This window comes from Gobio gobio (genome assembly GCF_949357685.1).
Source record: "Gobio gobio genome assembly, chromosome: 25".
Lineage (NCBI taxonomy): Eukaryota > Metazoa > Chordata > Actinopteri > Cypriniformes > Gobionidae > Gobio > Gobio gobio.
The window spans coordinates 14,802,256-14,817,321 of record NC_137121.1 but is presented as its reverse complement, the minus strand read 5'-3'; the positions used below and the strand labels follow the sequence as shown (position 1 = coordinate 14,817,321).

Sequence of the window (15,066 nt, the reverse complement as noted above, 5' to 3'; positions counted from 1 at the left end):
ATGCTCACAGATGATCTGCAAGAGCCATTTTGGCTTGGTCTGCCACCAAACGCCGAAGAAATACACGGGAACTCCTGTGGCGATGATTCCGAATCCTATAGCACACTCCGCAGGGGTTTTCCAGATGGACACCACGATGAGGAACAGGCAGGCCAGTACGAAAGAAATGGGCAGCAGAATATTGACCTAGTGGACAGAGAGAGGTGGGACAGCTTTGAAAATGTTATCAAAAGTCTATTTAAAGTGCTGTCGGAAAGTATAAAGTATGTTTATTAAAGAATATTTATTTCACATATGAAAGACTGCATAAATGTACAGGTTAAGGTTGCTCTTCTCTGACAATCACCATTCTTCTCTGGCTGCTCATTCTGGTAGGACATCCTGATCTTTGATGTTTGGGTTGTGTTTTCTCCATTTGCATACAATGAACTTCTCAGAGCTCTAAGAATGGTTCAAAGCAGTTCTTTTTATAGCCTTCTCATGTATTTTTTCTCCTTACAATTTTATAACAACATTCCCCATTGTAGCTTCTTGCTCTTTGTGATAGCCGGACTGATCTGGTTTTGCAGCAGGTGGTCCACTTTCTTCAGCTTGTTTACAGATGGCCTGGCAGACTCCTCAAGCTCTCTCTGGCCCTGTTTACACCTGGTATTAAGATGCGTTTTGATTCGATCGGATCACAAGTGGACGACGCTAAATTATACAGGTCTACGGGTCTATAACGTTTTGAGCTTGTCCACTTTCGACCACTTCCAGAGGTAGTCAAAAACGCATTAGACCGGATTGCTTTCATAGTGTCGCTCAAATGTATTCGAACAGCCACAAAAACTTTGTTGGCTAAAGACCCAATAAGTCTTGGTTTTCGTATGGTTTTCCGTCGCCTTAATATCTCACCCACCCAAGTCTTTTGATTAGTACTGTATAATTATTTCTTTGAAAATATAATACTCTTTATTCCTAGTGTATTATAAGGATTCCTACCATCTAGAAGTTTGACACTTCAATAGTTAAAACCATCAATGAAATCAGTAAAGTGTCTAAAGACAACATTACAGGCAGTAATAAGTGTCAACAGACAATGGATTGTCCCTAATGAGATCTGGAATGAGAAATAGTTTATAAGCAATAAGCAAATGGCCTCTTTCACTCCAGTGCCTCCAAACCTCCTTTGATGAACATCCCTCTGTGTCCGGCAGATAAGCAGAGGTCACTGGGTGCAGTGATGAGAAGAAGCCAGAGACAGAATGTGGATGAATGAGAGAGGCGCACAAAAAGGCCAGTGTGTTACCGTTGTCCTGCTGACTGTCCAGTTTCAGACAGAGAACACCTACACTGATCAGGCATAACATTATAACCACCTTCCTAATAATGTGTTGGTGCCCCTTTTGCTGCCAAAACAGCCCTGACCCGTCGAGGCATGGACTCCACAAGACCCCTGAAGGTGTGCCGGCACCAAGATGTTAGTAGAAGATCCTTTAAGTCCTGTAAGTTGCGAGGTGGGGCCTCCATGGATCGGACTTGTTTGTTCAACACATCCCACAGTTGCTCGATTGGATTGAGCTCTGGGAAATTTGGAGGCCGTCAAAAACGTTGTTGTGCACCTCAAACCATCCCTGAACCATTTTAGCTTTGTGGCAGGGCACATTATCCTGCTGCAGCAACCAGGGAATAACATTGTCTGCAACAATAGATAGGTGATATGTGTCAAAGTAACCAAAGGTTGCAGAACATTGCCCAAAGCATCACACTGTCTTCGTCGGCTTGTCTTGATCCCATAGTGCATCCTGGTGCCATGTTTTCCCCAGATAGCGACGCACACGTAAAATTCATCAGACCAGGCCACCTTCTTACTCCGTGGTCCAGTTCTGATGTTCACATGCCCACTGTTGGTGCTTTCTGTGGTGGACAGGGGTCAGCATGGGCACCCTGACTGGTCTGCGGCTATGCAGCCCCATACACAACAAACTGTGATGCACTGTGTATTCTTACACCTTTCTATCAGAACCAGCATTAACTTCTTGAGCAATTTGAGCTACAGTAGCTCGTCTGTTTGATTGGACCACACGGGCCAGCCCCACGTGCATCAATGAGCCGCCCATGACCCTGTCGCCGGTTCACCACTGTTCCTTCCTTGGAGCACTTTTGATAGATACTGACCACAGCTGACCGGGAACACCCCACAAGAGCTGCAGTTTTGGAGATGCTCTGACCCAGTCGTCTAGTCAACACAATTTGGCCCTTTTCTTGCTCAAATCCTTACGCTTGCACATTTTTCCTGCTTCTAAAACATCAACTTTTAAGGCAAAATGTTCACTTGCTGCCTAATATATCCCACCCACTAACAGGTGCCGTGATGAAGAGATAATCAGTGTTATTCACTTCACCTGTCAAATTTATGTGCGTACGTGTACTGGTGTAGTTGTGAATTTTGTCTGAGAACCTTTTCTACGCACATTAATAATAATCGATAAGTTTAAATTATTTGTCAGTGAGGCCCAGCTGATCGAATGATTTCAGCATAACAGGGAAACCCACTTTATATAGAATAAAATATGTTTTTTTGTATGCGTTTATAAAACCTTTTTTGTGGAAAGCAGAACAATTATTTAGTGAAATTTTAAATATTAATTTCAGTCGTTACATTTAGAATTTTTTTTACAGCAGAAACTTTGACTTTTACACAACTTGACTTTTAATTGTTAAACCCTAAAAGTGCCAGTGCTTATGAAGAGACTATCAGCAGAGACTTGTCTACAAACTCAAGTTGTTTCAAAGCATTTGAGTAATAACTTCGAGTAGTTGACACTATCCTTCTCAGCAGGGAATACTTTATGTTAAATGTAACATATAGACACTGACTGACCTCCTTCTGACTGCAGGCCTCATCATGTGAAAGGACAGTGTGTCGTCTGTCAACAACAGAATAGCACCTCTAGTCGACTGACCGATGTGATGCTTGACAGATGAGTCAGATCTACTGAAGCTCTATTTTTCATATTTGTTATGAAACGTTGGAGACCCTGTCAGGTAAGAACGGATTAGTGAAACAGTTAAGATGTTAGTTAAATATAAAATATAAATATTTTAGTGATATTTTTAAATTTAGTGATAGGCAAAACAGCAAACAAAATTTTCAAATAAAATATTATATATAAAATATTCAGTAAGATTATTTTTTAAAGAAACAAAAGAACATTAAATTGAGCAAAAATGTATAATGTTTAAAGGTCTGGTTAAATGAGACTATGACCACACTAACATGTTGACATTTTAAAATACACTCTAAAAAAAAGGTTCTATATAGCCGCGTTTCCACCGCAGGAACTTTACCCCGGAACCAGGAACTTTGGGGGGGAACTCGGTGTGTTTCGACCGCAGGAACCAGGGTCTAAATTAAGTTCCGGGTAAATATTTCCCCTCCAAACGGCCCTGCTTTGCGAGGTGGTACTTTTGAAAAGTTCGCGAACTTTCGGGGGTGGGACTTGGGCGCTGAACATGCTGATTGGTTGAGCTCTCGCTTGCATCTCCTCCACTTGTTATTGTTGCAGACAGTATCGCGCAAAAGTGATTCATGTCCGTCGGTGACTGGGAGAAGCAGTCGCGCGCATTGCCACGTCACCGGACTAATTTGCCAAATCTCCCCGGTACTTTAGACCGCGGTGGAAACGCAGATTGTAGCAGGTCTGGGGGAGAAAAAGTTCCTGGGAAAAAAGTTCCTGGTACAAATAGTTCCGGGTAATTTCGGTGGAAACGCGGCTTATGGCATCAAAAATGGTTCTTGGCTCGTAATCATAGGGGAACCTTTTTTAGTGCTATATAGCACCAATTTTGGTGCTTCAGTGGTTCTTCAGCGGTTCTTTAGAGCTTCTTGACCGGTTCTTTAACTAAGGTGCTATATAGCAACTCTGAAGAACCGCTGAAGAACCACTGAAGCACCAAAATTGGTGCTATATAGCACTAAAAAAGGTTCCCCTATGATTACGAGCCAAGAACCATTTTTGGTGCCATATAGAACCTTTTTTTTTTAGAGTGTATGACCGCCCACATTTACATATTGACACTTGTTAAGTATTTAACAAGTTTCTGATAACGTGAACTATGTCGGTATTCGGAAGTTAGCCGATCATATCAATCATTTTACTGAAAGAAGTCTTAGAAGTGCAGCTGTTTACTTCTAAAGGTCAGAAATAAGGTGCAAAATGGAGCAGTTTTGTCCAAAACTAAGACTAATGTAATAAGTAGATAAAGGTTGAAAAATAAAAGGATACGAAAGTGTACAGCATTTCTCTTTAACATATTGGAAATAAGCATATCTTTCCTCAGTGATCCTGCATGTTGTACACTTAAATACAAGAAATGAAGCAGAAAAATCACTCCTGGCAGGCCTCGTGTCGTGTCCTTCTGCCCCACTTGTTTTTACGGAAAGCGCGGGGCTGAACAAAAACCAACAGGAGGCTGGGATTGGAAGGGGAGGAGGGAGAGAGGTCAAAAGGTGTTGGGGTGAGACGTATGACTGGAAGTCTGGAGGCAGAGAGGCTCACACACAGAATTAGAAAAATCTCTCACTGAAAGTCACAATTCCACCCCCACAATGGCAGTCAGGTGACTGGAAGAACGATTCAAGCAGTCTTCAATGAGCCTTGGCCACGCATGACCCTGTCGCCGGTTCACCACTATTCCTTCCTTGGAGCACTTTTGATAGATACTGACCACTGCAGACCGGGAACACCCCACAAGAGCTGCAGTTTTGGAGATGCTCTGACCCAGTCGTCTAGCCATCACAATTTGGCCCTTGTCAAACTCGCTCAAATCCTTACGCTTGACCATTTCTCCTGCTTCTAACACAGGGGTTTTCAATCTTTTAGATGCCACGGACCCCCAAATATGATCATCCCTGAGTGAGAGACCCCCATCCTAAAATTTATACGGCATCTGTCTTTTATAAAAACTCAATTTATACACAGTTTTTTAAAATATATATTATAAATCTAAAATTAGTTTCAGTTACATGATTATATATTTTGTTCTATTCAATGTAGTAATTTATTTTTATGTGTATTATTTATTTCTTGTTAATTTTTATTTATTTATATCATTTATTTAATTTATTTTAATCTAATTTAATTTATTTCAATTATAACTTGCACACACTATATATAGCCTAATATTAGCTATAATATAAATTATAATTTTTTGCCATTTCCATTTTTAGAGATATTTCGTTTTAGAGACCGTCGTGTGATATCAGTGCAAGCAAGCAATTCACAGCAGCTCTCCCAGACCAGCAAGTGTCGCTGTAGCGTAGGAGACATTACAACAAACTATCTCATCTGTTTTGTAGTTAATTTGTCTCAACGTGGCTGTTCATTCTGCGTTCTTTAAAGCAATCAAAATAAAAAAAGAAAAAAGAAAAGAAAGTTAAAGGAGCAGAGAAAACCGCCGCCAAAATGGAGACGAAGGTGTCAAAACGATCGAAAAGAGAGGAGGTGAGGGAACTTATACCAAAACAAACACTCTAAACCAGCATACATGTCAGAAAATAATACTTTTATTCTCTGTGTTATTGAAATAGGAGGATTTAGAAGCTTTGATAGCAGAATTTCAATCTCTGGACGCGAAAAAGACGCAGGTGATCGAGACCGCGTGTGCCCCTCCGTCACCCAGGTGCGCGTTCATGTGTACAGGTGTGTGAATCGCGTGACCGTTACTGTGACATTTGACTGACGGCTTGTTTTCTCAGCAGGTTGAACGCCTCTCTATGTGCGCATCCTGAAAAAGACGAGCTTTGGTACCCCTTCTCGACCTCATGATACCCCTTTTGGCAAATGTGTAGCTTTGCTTATAGGAGCTGGTTTCTAGCTGGTCTAAGATGGTCTGTCATGTTCCAAAAACCACCTTGACCACCTTACGCTGGTTTGGTGCTGGTACGAGATGTCTACCAGGTAATGACCAGCTTCAGCTGGAACCAACTAAAAACCAGCTATCTGTTTATTTGCTGTGCAGTTTATTTCCCAGCACAGTTCATATCCCTCACAAAACTTTGCCATTGTAAATTAAACCATAGTAGAAAATATTTGCATATGCCACAGTTGTTCATTAAAACAGGGGTTTGCCAACTGGAGTCTGGTGCTTCCCAAGTGTAGAGAAAAACAGTTTAAAACGATAAACATTAATAAACATTAAATACAAATCATTATTAATTATTTTTGCAAAGGTCCCTTTAGGGGCTCCGTAGTACTATAGTTTGTAGAAAAAAAAACAGAATTATATGACATAATAGAAACAAAATATTTTCCATATAAATTTAATTTTTCACAGTATAAATGTTGCCTTCATACATGGAAATATATTGCTGACTGGCTTTTAAATTTTAGGATGGTTGTCCCTTGCCTGAGGATGATCATATTTGGCTGTGATTAAGGCATAAAAAAGATAGCAAACCCCTGCACCCCTGAAAAAAAAAAAAATCTATGTAAATTTATAAATGTACAGATTTTGATCAGCTATGGATGCTGTGAAGGCTGCGGTTGATGATGGTTACTATGTGCCAACTATGTCCTTCCCAAAAAGCCTTGACTTGATGTCGCTTAAATGTTTCCATTCTTCCAGACTTTTCTGTACAATGAATTATTCTTCTACAACATTTAGAAGAACACCTGGGTGAAGGCAGAGATCCCCAACCCTCCTCCAAGACACTGCACTCAACACATACTCCTTTAACTCCTCGCTTGAAATATTTAAAAAATATAATTATTTAATTACAGAAAAATATATTAACAAATACACCAGTTAAAGTAGCGATGTTCTTTTTAGGTAATGCAATAATTCAAACGTCACCACCAGGGGTCAGACTGTTCCAACATAATAATCATTTATCTCAAGCATATTTCTGTTTCTCTCTCCATCTCCCGGCAGGCAGTGGTAGTTTCCCAGGGCGGGGGGCAGATGTGGATATTTGGGGGGGAGTTTGCGTCCCCTGACGGTGAGACGTTCTATCACTATAAAGATCTGTGGGTGCTTCACCTGGGCACACGCACATGGGAGCAAATCAAGTGAGTATTTTGTTTTTGACAACTCACTGTGGACTGTGCAATAATCAACAATGTGTTACAAGTGAAAGACAATTTAATCTGAGCTAATATCTAAACACCATCATCACCATTTTTTTGCCAGCCAAAAGCTGTTAAAATGTGCTTAAAGACATGACATCAAAAAAGACCCTATTTACACAAGTATAAAACAAGCATTTAAAAATATACTGTATACACTATATTGTCAAGAGTTTTGGGACGTCTGCCTTTACATGCACATAAACTTTAATGACATCCCATTCTTAATCCGTAAGGTTTAATATTGAGTTGGCCCACCCTTTGCAGGCTTTCCACAAGGTTTAGGAGTGCGTTTATGGGAATTTTTTACCATTCTTCGCACATTTGTGAGGTCAGGCACTGATGTTGGACGAGAAGGCCTGGCTCGCAGTCTCCGCTCTAATTCATCCCAAAGGTGTTCTATCGGGTTGAGGTGCAGGCCAGTCAAGTTTCTCCACTACAAACTCGCTCATCCATGTCTTTATGGACTTTGCTTTGTGCACAGGTGCACAGTCGTGTTGGAACAGGAAGGGGCCATCCCCAAACTGTTCCCACAAAGTTGGGAGCATGAAATTGTCCAAAATGTCTTGGTATGCTGAAGCATTAAAGGGTTAGTTCACCCAAAAATGAAAATTCTGTCATTAATTACTCCCCCTCATGTCGTTCGACACCCGTAAGACCTCCGTTCATATACGGAAAACAAATGAAGATATTTTCCTCCCAAGACCCATAAAAGGCACTTAAAACGTTGTTACAAAGTCCATCTCACCACAGTGGCTCTACAATAATTTTACGATGCGACGACAATAGTTGTTGTGCGCAAAAAAAAATCAAAATAACACCTTTATCCAACTTGTTATTGTCTTCCGTGTGTGCCTCCACGACGCATGCGCGAGAATATGACGTAGCGCCAGCGTTCGGGAATCCATGAAATGCACACTTAAGCCCCATTTTGAGAACTACGCCGAGACCTAAAGCACGATCAATGTAGAATCCAACAGCTTAGACACGCGCGTCTTCCTCTGATTGTAAACAAATCCCTTCTGGGTCATATGTCCGAACGCCGGATCTGCGTCATATTCTCGCGCATGCGTCGTGGAGGCACACACGGAAGACAATAACAAGTTGGATAAAGGTGTTATTTTGAGTTTTTTTTGCGCACAAAAACTATTGTCGTTGCATCGTAAAATTATTGTAGAGTCACTGTGGTGAGATGGACTTTGTAACGACGTTTTAAGTGCCTTTTATGGGTCTTGGGAGTATTAATGTACTGAATGCCAATGGAGGCCTATCTGAAGCCTTTCTCAGCCATCAGCTTTCAACAAAAATATCTTCATTTGTGTTCCGAATATGAACGGAGGTCTTAAAACACCCGCCCATTGGCGTTCAGTCGCATAACAGCTAACTTTCGCTTACGCCGAATGTGAGCGTTGCTTCAAAAACAAATAGAGCCTATTATAATCACTAACGCTGTCTACAATGGATACAGATACAAATATCCGTTCACTTTCTGACAATAACTATAAATACAAAGTACAAAAATAAAAAAATCTAAATATTAAAGAAAATTCTAATACTATCTCGATCAGTAAAATAACACTGAAAAGGACATTTGGAAACCGTGTTCATTAAGTTGAACCGGAAGTCTAATTGTATTTGCTCATTATGGAAGCTCAGCAGGCACTTTAAGACGTCTGTCCACTGTTTGTCGTCATGCTGTCACTAGAGGTTATAGAGGTCCAAACTAACAGGATTGACTTTGGACTTGGCATCCTGGCCACCTGTTGAAATATGTCCGCTTTGTCCTCTCAGAGCTCCTGGCGCTCCGTCTGGCTGGAGTGGACATCGCATGGTCCTGAGCAAACGACAACTGCTTGTGTTTGGAGGTTTCCATGAGAGCACTTGTCATTATTAAAATCAGTGTTGTACGGAAAATTTTAACTTTTTGTTGTACCCTAAAGCGGGAATGTGGTTTCAGAAAGAGCTACAGGTTCCAGAAAATGTGTATAAGATTATGAATTAATATATTCAGCGAATGCATTTATTTATCAGATGAGATGACATTGAAATTTATTTATTACTTATATAAATTATTATTATAGTATATTAATTTAAATATTGGAAATACCTGTCAAATAACCCAACGACAACGGCAACAGTGAACCGGCGATAGGGTCATGGGGGTTGATGCACGTGGAGAGCGAAGGCTGGCCCGTGTGCTCCGATCAAACAGACGAGCTACTGTAGCTCAAATTGCTCATGAAGTTAATGCTGGTTCTGACAGAAAGGTGTCAGAATACACAGTGCATCACAGTTTGTTGTGGATGGGGCTGCATAGACCAGTCATGGTGCCCATGCTGACCCCTGTCCATCACCGAAAGCACCAACAGTGGGCACGTGACCATCAGAACTGGACCACGGAGCAATGGAAGAAGGTGGCCTGGTCTGATGAATCACATTTTCTTTTACACCATGTGGATGGCCGGGTGCGTGTGTGTCTCTTACCTGGGGAACACATGGCACCGGGATGCACTATGAGTAGAAGGCAAGCCGGCGGAGGCAGTGTGATGCTTTGGGCAATGTTCTGATGGGAAACCTTGGGTCCTGCCGTCCATGTGGATGTTACTTTGACACGTACCACCTACCTAAGCATTGATGCAGACCATGTACATCCTTTCATGGAAACACCGTATTCCCTGGTGGCTGTGCCTCTTTCAGCAGGATAATGCTCCCTGCCACAAAGCAAAAATGGTTCAGGAATGGTTTGAGGAGCACAACAATGAGTTTGAGGTGTTGACTTGTTTCCAAATTCCCCGGATCTCAATCCAATCGAGCATCTGTGGGATGTGCTGAACAAACAAGTCCGATCCATGGAGGCCCCGCCTCGCAACTTACAGGACTTAAAGGATCTGCTTCTAACATCTTGGTGCCAGATACCACAGTACACCTTCAAGGGTCTAGTGGAGTCCATACCTTGACGGGTCAGGGCTGTTTTTGGGACCAACACAATAAATCATAATGTTATGCCTGATCAGTGTGTGTGTGTGTATATATATATATATATATATATATATATATATATATATATATATATATATATATATATATATATATATATATATATATATATATATATATATATATATATATATATATATATATATATATTTGAAAGAAGTCTCCTATGCTTACCAAGGCTGCACTTATTTGATCAGAAAAACAGTAAGAATTGTAACATTTCAGAATATTACCATTTAAAAGAACTGTAATCTATTTAATATATTCTAAAATGTAATTTATTCATGTGATCAAAGCTGAATTTTTTAGCATCATTATTCCAGTCTTCAGTGTCAATTTCATTAATTTGGAATAGAAATCTTTTGCAACATTATAAATGTCATTGTTGATCAATTTAATGTGTATACGTGAATAAAAGTAACAATTTCTTTGTTTCTTGTATATATATATATATATATATATATATATATATATATATATATATATATATATATATATATATAAAATAGATTACAGTTCTTTTAAATGGTAATATTCTGAAATGTTACAATTCTTACTGTATTTCTGATCAAATAAGTGCAGCCTTGGTAAGCATAAGAGACTTCTTTCAGTCAAAAGTTGTTTTTATGTTTTGGCATGATATGGAAAGTCGAACAGGAAAATGGCGGCAATAGCAAAATGATAACTGACTTTATTGTTCAATAAATAATTGAATATGGGTAAACAAATTACATATTTCCAGGAAAGTAGTTTGTGAAGTTGTTATGGTGAAGATATCGTGATACTTTGATGTATATCATAGTACAGTATGAATACTATTCACTTTCTACTATCGTGGTACTACTATAGTATATAAACTGTGGGAGTACCACGTTTTTTGTACATGTAATTACATGGTCGCATGTCCAATAAATCATGGTAGTAGTTGCTAAGCAACTTGGCACATTATTATAGATTCCTATTGATGTCCGGTCACATGAGCTATTTTACAGTGCCTTAACTTGTGCAGCAAAATATTGCAAAATTATGCAGCAAAATATGAATATGACAATTAAACTGAAGACTGTTCATTTTAAAGGCTTAAAATGGTGATATTCAACACCTCCATTTATGAACACGCAACTTTTTCAGGTTAATTAATTTAAAAGTATGTTTTTTTGCCTTATTTGCCCATCATTAGGTAAGCTGTGTTATGTTTAGCCTCATTTTGCATGAGCATGTTGATTTGCAGTTGTAATGTTCACGCAAAATGAGGCTGCTCTACACAGAGAGCAAGGTATTGTGTCATTTCCAAGAGCTTGTCCTTGAGTAAACCCACTAGAGTAAACAGACGTAGGTGGTAATGGTTGCTTTTCTCTTCCAGAGAGCGAAGAAGGATGTGGATAAAGGAACCATCCATTCTGACATGTTCCTGCTGAGGAGGGAAGGCAAAGAGGAGCAAGGTACCATCATTAGAGCCTCCACAGTGATCGCTTGTTTAACGTGGGCTGCTTTTCTCTCCCTTTCATTTCTGGTTTTGTTTTGAAGATACACATTCCCATTTCTGAAAAAGATTAGCATATGATTTCTGGCCCCTGTCCTGCAGAAAAGTGAACCCTGCAGGAGTGAAGCCCCATCCTCGTTCTGGCTTCTCACTGGCTGTGAGCCCCGGGGGCCGAGCGCTCCTCCTCGGTGGTGTCTGCGACGAGGAAGACGAGGAGTCTTTGGAAGGAGACTTCTTTAATGACCTTTATTTTTATGATATCAACATATTAATATTTATTACTTGCAGGGCAACAAGTCAACAAGAGAAGAAGAAGAAAAAGCATCGTGGGACGAAGGGAGAACAGGTGAATGAAACAGAAGAGGACAAAGAGAAGGCACAGGGTCCCACAGAGATTGTTGAAGAGATTGTTGCCGAGGACGGAACGGTTATGACCATCAAGGAATTGATTCAGCCGCACGGGCAGAGGAGGACATTGAGGAGGAGGATGATGAAGAGGTTGAGGCGGCTGCAATGGCTTCCCCGGTGGAGCCTTGTCCTCGCTCTAGTGCCATGGCAACAGTAAAGCACGGCAAGTTGTACTTGTATGGCGGAATGTTTGAGGTGGGAGATCGACAATTCACCCTCAGTGATCTCTACAGCCTGGACCTGCATAAGATGGACCAGTGGGATGTTCTAGTGGAAATGGATCCCAGTAAGTGGAAAGACAGCCCAGAATTCCCTTTGCTTCAGCAGGAAAATATTAAGGCTCTGTCTGTCTGTCTATCTATCTATCTATCTATCTTCAGTTTTTCTTTTTATATCCACACTTTTCAGAGAATTGTAAATTCTCATAGACTGCTGTTCAAACTATTACACATATCATGTAAATGTCACGTATAAATGTTCAGTAGCAACAAGTATGCCAACACTATTTTGATATTTCCACACTCTAGCACTGAATTCTTATTTTAGTCAAGGCAAGTTTATTTATATAGCACTTTTCATATACAATGGTGATTCAAAGTGCTTTACATAGAAAATGTATTAAAATAGTGATAGAATAATCACAACATATGCATAAGAAAAACAAAAACCATGTACAGTATATTTAACTAAAGGCTAAAATACGATTCCTGACTAAATGCAGGGCTCCCCTGTCTGAACAGAGATTTTCGGTTTGTGAGACACACAAGTAGCAGCTGTCTTCCTAGTGACCTCCTCAAATAGGTGTTTTTCCGACACCTTCTGCCTCTGATGGCTTCCAGTGTCCCTCCGACCACTCAATAGAGTGGAGTTATCACCCATCGTCTGCCTTTGAAGGCTTTCGGCAATACACCAGACTGCATCCAAGGACCTGGTGTTCCACACTCATGTCTGAATGTATACGTAAACTCACCGTCTCACTTTCCAATTTTCTCATTTGTTCCGACCTGACAGCCTTAATAAGAATCAATGAAATGTTTAGACCCTTACTGATAAGTAAATGTGTAGAATGTGTCCACGATTATGTGTAGGTCCATGTACATGTAGAGTCAAATCAAAAGTATTTAAAACAGTAATGATTTCTTTTGCCATATTGATTTCTGCATTATCTATGTGAATATTAAAATCCCCAGCAATAGCAAAACAGTCAAATTCTGAGGAAACTGTTGGTAACAGCTCTGTAAAGTCCTCAACAAAGGCTGAAGAGTATTTTGGAGGCCTGTAAATAATGATAAGTAGAATGCACGGAGCATCTTTTAACACAATACCCAGAGATTCGAAAGACAAATAATCGCCAAATGATACTTGCTTACATTGATAGACATCTTTAAATAGAGCAGCTACACCCCCACCTCTCCTGACCGCTCTGCACACATTCATAAAAGTAAAGTTAGGTGGGGCTGTTTCATTGAGGATTGTTGCACAGCAGCTGTCTTCTAGCCATGTTTCATTTAGAAACATAATATCCAGGTTGTTTGTGGTTAAGTCATTGACTAGAAATGATTTATTCTTAAGTGAATGGATGTTTAAAAGTCCTAATTTAACAGTATTAATCCAGTATAACCCCCCCCCCCCCAGCAGTAATCTTAGTTTGACATGTAACAGGCAGCAGATTAGATGGGTTTGCTATACGGCCTGAGAAGGCCTTAGACTTTCTATCATGTAATAGAACAGAAATAGAGAAACATACAGGTACACATGGGTTCCCGCATGTTCTGTTAACATTTGATAAAGTTACTGTTATCATAGCGGGGACATCACTGAGAGCTGCGTCATTTTAGAGACGCAGGAGTGGCTGGAAGAATCAGAAGATGAAGAAGAGGATGCAAAGGGAGGTGATGATGAGGAAGAGGAGGGTGAAGAAGGTATGTATTTTACCACTGTCCTCTTAATTTTGAAGTTCATACACATTTATGACAGGGAAAAGTATTTTGATAGTCCGTTTTCTTTCAAACTGATGAAAATAATCAGTTTCATACCTGTTTAAGCAATTCAAAGCCCATCCCTGTGGGCGGGCACATGCATTTTCCTTAATGATCAAGGCCATGATTGATTTGGGTCAGGTCCATGAGGTAGACATGACCAAGGGTTTAGCTGCCAAGACCCAGGTCAACATCCACTGATCCTCTTTGACAACCAGAGCTGTGTGTTTTGCTTTGGGGTCCTTCTCGCTTAAATTCATTATTGTTAGATGCCTGTTTCGCTTGTCAGTTGTAATAACGTCACTGATTGTTAGCTTGTGGCTGCCTCGTGGTTGGGTAGCATGCTAAACAAAGAGACTTTGTTGCCTCCTCATCCTTATCAGAGGTGTTCAAAGTATCTCCATTTCAGTATTTCAGGTCCCAGATTTTACATTGAACATCAAGTGGCAATACCAAAGTTGTTTAGGAGAATATAAAGGTATATTTTGGGGATTTTTAAAGAAAGCGGAAGCAGTAATCCGGACAGGTGTTGACATTTTCTCTGTATTTCTCTATTAGATGCAGACCATCCTCCAGTAAAGCCTGGAGAAGCACTTGCGGATTATCAAATGCGGACTGAGAAGTACTGGCTGGGTCTGGCCCGAGCAAACATGGGTCCTGATGCCAAAGATAAGAAAGTTCAAAAGGTCAGCCATGCCATGGCCAAGGTGTTCTTTGGGGATCAGGAATGAGATTAAACGTGTGTGTGTGTGTGCACGCTACGATAATTAAAGGGTTTGTTTGTGAGAAGGAGAATGTATACGTGTTATCATATGTTTAAACACAGCTAAAGCATGTTCTTCTGACTTTAAATCATGACCTTACTCTATTTTCCCCGACCATTTTTGACCATTTTATTTCTCCATCAAAGTAGATCTATTTTTTCCTTTGGATGTTTTTTTCTCTGCTTCTCTTGCAAGATTGGGAAGCCATTTTTGGGTTGTAATTTTTCATACATTTTGATCAAAATATTTGATTAATTTTGTGATTTAGCATAAGCGAACATATTTTTTTTTAAACCCATTTTGACGGTTTATTTTTAATGCGCAAG

At 40.1% G+C, this 15,066-nt stretch overlaps 1 pseudogene across 1 annotated transcript; it reads left to right on the top strand.

Moving 5' to 3' along the window:
- On the top strand, positions 1–14,707 carry LOC307121826 (kelch domain-containing protein 4-like; annotated as a pseudogene). The gene is made up of 13 exons: positions 1–203; positions 1,153–1,214; positions 5,213–5,301; positions 5,403–5,486; positions 5,573–5,664; positions 5,779–5,788; positions 6,916–7,052; positions 8,901–8,974; positions 9,050–9,078; positions 11,470–11,548; positions 11,664–12,283; positions 13,836–13,919; positions 14,535–14,707. The product of its transcript is annotated as a kelch domain-containing protein 4-like (transcript).
- Positions 14,708–15,066: the final 359 nt, after the last annotated feature.